The 5084-nt window shown below is 47.4% G+C and overlaps 1 pseudogene; it reads left to right on the plus strand.

Moving 5' to 3' along the window:
• Nucleotides 1-3001: 3001 nt before the first annotated feature.
• Nucleotides 3002-3118, plus strand: LOC136828959 (5S ribosomal RNA; annotated as a pseudogene).
• The last annotated feature ends 1966 nt before the right edge of the window (nt 3119-5084 follow it).

A 5084-nucleotide genomic window follows, 5' to 3' on the forward strand; every position in this document is an offset into this window, starting at 1 on the left:
TGACTTGGCATACGCTCTTTGTGGACCGTTTTTGTTTTTGCTTTTGACTTTTCTTATAATTAAGATGCCTTACCTCTAGCTATCGAGTCTGTAGCTTGGGTGAATGTAAGGTGAGGCTATCGAAGACTTCGATAGTTCCTCACACTTTATGTATGATATGTAAGGGTGTTCAATGCTCTATGATAATCGGTATAATGAATGTGAGGGATTATCTGAGGGTGAGTGGAAGAAATATGAAGCCTATATGCTTAAATTGGAGCGTGATAGGTTGAGGAGATCTTCCTCCTTGAGTGCATCCTTAGATGGACAGTCAGGGTTTTCTCCTACTAGTAACCCTGTAGTAAATTTTAGTACTAACCCTGTAGTTTGTTGCTGCAGAGGTAATACCCTGGCTCTCGTGTTGGAGTCAATGCGTGCTCTTGAAACTAAAGTGAATGCAATTGAAACGCAAAGTGTTAGTGCTAGTGCCCCTAGTGTTGTGGAGGGGCGTCAGATCGGCCCTATAATGCCTCTAGGCCTGGACTTCTGTCGAACTCCCAGGACCAGGAGGGGCATGTCGAAAGCCGCATGAGGGTTACGGGGGCTTCCCACCGATCTGGCGTCCCTTCGGCAGGTCCTGATGACGCTACCCAGGCTGCCAGGGATCGTGCACAGGCACGCATCCTGAAGGATTGCTTCTCGTCCTCCGACACGTCCTCCCCGCCTCGGGGTTGGAGCTCTCGGTTGGACTCTCGCCCTCTTAAGAGAAGCTTAGAGGAGAGGACGCTTCACGTCCTCTTCCTCTAGACGTTTGTGCTCTTCCTCGAAGGTTGCGTGGATATTCCTCCGCAGAAGAGAATAGTGTTTTTCGGATGATGACGCTACTCGACCCCCCTGTCGCGCTAAGGCAAGGGCTAGAGCTTCTTCCCCTGTGAGAAGGAAGTATACGTCTCTCGCCCCTTTCCTTCTCTCAGGTTCAGCCCTTCTCCCGAGAGAGTTGCTTCTCCTACGCGTAAGATTTTGTTGGGTTTGCAACAACAACTGGATGCTCTCATAAACCTTTCAAGATTCGAAACTGCCTGTTAAGAGGTACAGACTTTCACCTTCGTCTCCTGCTTCGTCTTCCTCGTCTGCTAGATGTTTTGGAGCTTCTCGTCTGTCGTCTAGAGAGTGTTTAGTGGCTTCCTAATCGTCTTCCCCGATTTGAGGTGTTGGACTTTTCTCTTGACTCGCGCCAGGAGCGCGTGTCTTGCTCTTCGTGCGCTTCTCACGCTTCACGCGCGCCTCACCTTGACGCTCGGCGCGCGCCTAGCCATGACGCTTCGTGCGCGCGCCACGCTATGATTCTCTTCTCGTACTTGCTACGGAGCCTCTCGCGCGTCACGCCATGACGCTCCGCCTAGCTTCAAGTCTTGTGTTGACGCCGCTCCATAGCTTCAAGTCTTGTGTTGACGCCGCTTAATTTAGCCAGTTGTACATCGTGACGCACAACTACCCTCCTGCGCAAGCTTCAACATCTGATGTCCTTCTTGTTTTAGCCACGACTTCTTCGATCGCGGGAGTTCCCGCCACGTATCGGCGAATCGGAACTACTTTCACCACTCACTCAAGACCCGCCAGCTGGGGAAGAACATCCTCTTTCGTCACAGCCTTTGGATGAAGAGAAACATCTTTCGTCTTCTTCTTCCTCTGATTATCAGACTCTGGCTATTTTCTTAAGGATCTGTTTCCTGAGACTTTTCAACCTTCAGCTCCTCTCTCTCACCTTCGCAGTTGTCTTTGTCTTAAGGAGCGTTTGACGAAAAAATCAAAAATCAAAATTTTCTGGGATATTTTATATATGGCATCATACATATCCTGACTATCTTCTCAGAAAGTTTTATTAAAAAATTCGCCATAGTTAGGAGTTATAAACAAAACAGTAACCCTATCATAGACAAAATTACATTTTTTGTATAATGTAATGATAATGTCAGTATATCGGTAGTAATTTCCTTTTAGCTATGAAATAATAATACCTAATGCATTATATGGCAACCCTGTGGACCTAGTACGCATCAGCGAAAGCCAGGAATGCCTCAGGGCAGTCAGTGGCAGTCAGTCAGTAGCAGCTCAGACTTTGACTAAGTAAGACGTTGCGCTGCCCAACCTGAGCCATGTTTTGACACTCGCTTCATCTAGCTTCATTTTGCGAAGTTATATTACTTTGCAAGTCTATTGTTATATTTTTTGGCTTTTCAAATATGTCATAAAAACATCAATCTGTGTAACAGCAAGCATATAAATACACAGAGAAGCAAAAAATATCGTATATCTCAAACTAAAGTTATCGACATTCTAACTGCATCTCCTCCATAACGAATGCACCGATCTCAATGAAACAAAAAGTAAACGAAAAGCTAAATAAATTGCCTACAAACTAAGGAGCTTCCATGGGAAACAACACGAGACCCGCACCACAAGAGAGAGTTTTTTCCGAAGGAATGTCACTTCAAGAGAGGTAGCAAGTGACTCCTTTCATCTCCAGACTCCATTAGCTACCAGGCTTCATTTTGCACAAGCCTGGAAAGAGAGAGGGGTCCCTCCTACTGTTAGAGAGAGGTTACTTGATTCCCTTCCTGTCTCCTCCTCCTTTGTTTTTTGTTTCCCAATTGCCATCCTGTCAAACAGAAAATTCTGTTTGACCTGCTCGAACAGATGCTCGAGCGGAGATCAGTGGAACAGGTCTTGGACTCGCAGTGTTCCCGGGATTTTACTACAGATTGTTTCTAGTCCCAAAACTTTCAGTAGGCTGGAGACCCGTCTTGACGTCAACAGGCGAACAACTTGGTCCGGAAGGAAAAGTTCAGGATGGAGACCTCGCAGTCTATACTAGGAGCCCTTCTTCCCAGGGATTGGATGGTATCTTTGGATCTCCAAGATACTTATCTTCACGCCCCAATTCATCCACGTTCGATAAAGTATCTCAGGTTGTCTTGGGGGACTAGACGTACCAGTTCAGGGCTCTCTGCTTTGGACTCTGCACAACGGCCATACCACGTTGAAAGCACCGCTTCGTCCGATCAGCGAAGTTAAGCAACGTTGGGTCTGATCAGTACTTGGATAGGTGACCGCCTGGGAACACCAGATGCTGTTGGCGTCACATTTTGCTCCGAGGGTGTTTACACTTCTCATGAAAAACGTTGCGATGCAGTTGCACCTGTCGCATGTCAGGATCTCACTCTACTTGGACGACTGGTTGATTCGAGCGTCGTCGGCGAAGGTATCTGGAGGACCTTCAGTTGACTCTGCAACTCGTGAAGTCCCTGGGACTTCTGGTCAATGTGGAAAAGTCGCACCTGATCCCCTCACTGTCCATTGTGTCTGGGAATTCAGATGTATTCAGCGGCTTTTATAGCGTCTCCGTCGCAAGAACGGCAACTTCTATGTACGAAAAGTCTCGGCCTTCTTGGGGAAGGAAACATGCTCGGTGAGGGAATGAATGAGTCTGCTGGGGACCATTTCCTCGCTGGAGAAGTTTGTTTCACTGGGAGTCTGCATCTCAGGCCTCTTCAGTTCTTTTTGTTGGAGAACTGGCAAAGCAAGGAAGACTTGAAAGAGGAATTGAGAAGTTCTTCCTTCTGTAAAGAGGATCTGTAGTGGTGGCTCGATCCAACGAAATTGCAGAAAGGATCTCCCTCAAGCTTCTGAACCCCAACCTAGTGTTGTTTTTCCGACGGGTCATCAACAGGTTGGGGGCAACACTAGAGGGAGAGGAAGTGTTAGGAACCTGGAGAGAGGAACAGGTGTCCTGGCACTTCAGCATCAAAGATTTGGCGGCTATCTTTTAGCTCTCCAATTCTTCGAGGTCCAAGTTTGCAATCGTGTAGTTCAAGTAAACTCGGACAACACTCGGATTACCTCAAGAGACACTAACACTCTTTGTTCCCTGTTCAGCCTTGCAAGAGAGATTATTCTTTGAGCCTATGCTCGCAACATTTCAATTCTCACAAGTTTTGTTGCAGGGGTCGAAAATGTTCGAGCAGACCTGCTCTGTTGGCGCCATCAACTCCTGCCGAAGGAATGGACCCTTCATCAGGAGGTTTGCCAAGATTTTTGGAAACTTTGGGGTCGCCATCTTGTGGATCTTTTCACGACCTCAAGAACAGCGAGGCTCCCTCTATAAAGCTCATCTGTACTCGACCCGGGGGCAGTTGCGATAGATGCTCTTCTCTGGGATTGGACGGGAATAGATGTTTACGCCTTTTCCCCCGTTCAAAATTCTGGGAGAAGTCATACGCAAGTTCGCGGCCTCACAAGGGACGAGGATGATTCTCATCCCCACGTTTTGGCCTTCGAACCACTGGTTCTCGGAGTTTCTCTTCTGGTTGGTAGACGTTCCGAGATCCCTTCCTATGAGAGCAGACCTGCTCATACAACCCCTCTTCGCGAGATATCTTTGAATTCTCCCGCTCTGAACCTGACTGCTTTCAGACTATCGAAAATTGGTCAGAGCGAGGGGGTTTTTCTGGCCAGGTGGCACGGGCCATCGCTAGAGCCAGAAGTTCTTCATCTAACAAGATATATCTAGCGAAGTGAGCAACCTTCAAGAGTTGGTGTAGAAAGAAGGGCTTTTCCTCTTCCTCTATCACTGTGAGCCAGGTTGTGGATTTTCTCCTTTACTTAAGAGAAAACTCGATATAGCAGTTCCGACTATCAAGTGTTATCGGAGCATGCTTTCGACTGTTTTCAGACACAGAGGATTAGATTTGTCTGACAATAAGGACCTCCACGATCTTACGAGCTCTTTCAAGACGTCCAAGGTTCCTCACCTAATTCCTCCTGCTTGGAACTTGGACGTAGTGCTCAAGTTTTTGATGTTTAGTCCTTTTGAGCCTCTCCACTCTGCATCTCTTAAGGATGTCTCTCGAAAACGGCATTCCTCACGGCTCTGGCGACGGCGAAGAGAGTGAGCGAAGTTCGAGGCCGTCATGTGGGCTTCAAGGAACACAATGCTGTCTATTCTTTAAGCCCTAAGTTCTTGGCTAAGAATGAAAGGCCTTCTAACCCTTGGCCTAGACACTTTGAAATTAAAGGTTTAGCAGACCTTATTGGACAGGAACCTG

This window comes from Macrobrachium rosenbergii, chromosome 3 (genome assembly GCF_040412425.1).
Source record: "Macrobrachium rosenbergii isolate ZJJX-2024 chromosome 3, ASM4041242v1, whole genome shotgun sequence".
NCBI lineage: Eukaryota > Metazoa > Arthropoda > Malacostraca > Decapoda > Palaemonidae > Macrobrachium > Macrobrachium rosenbergii.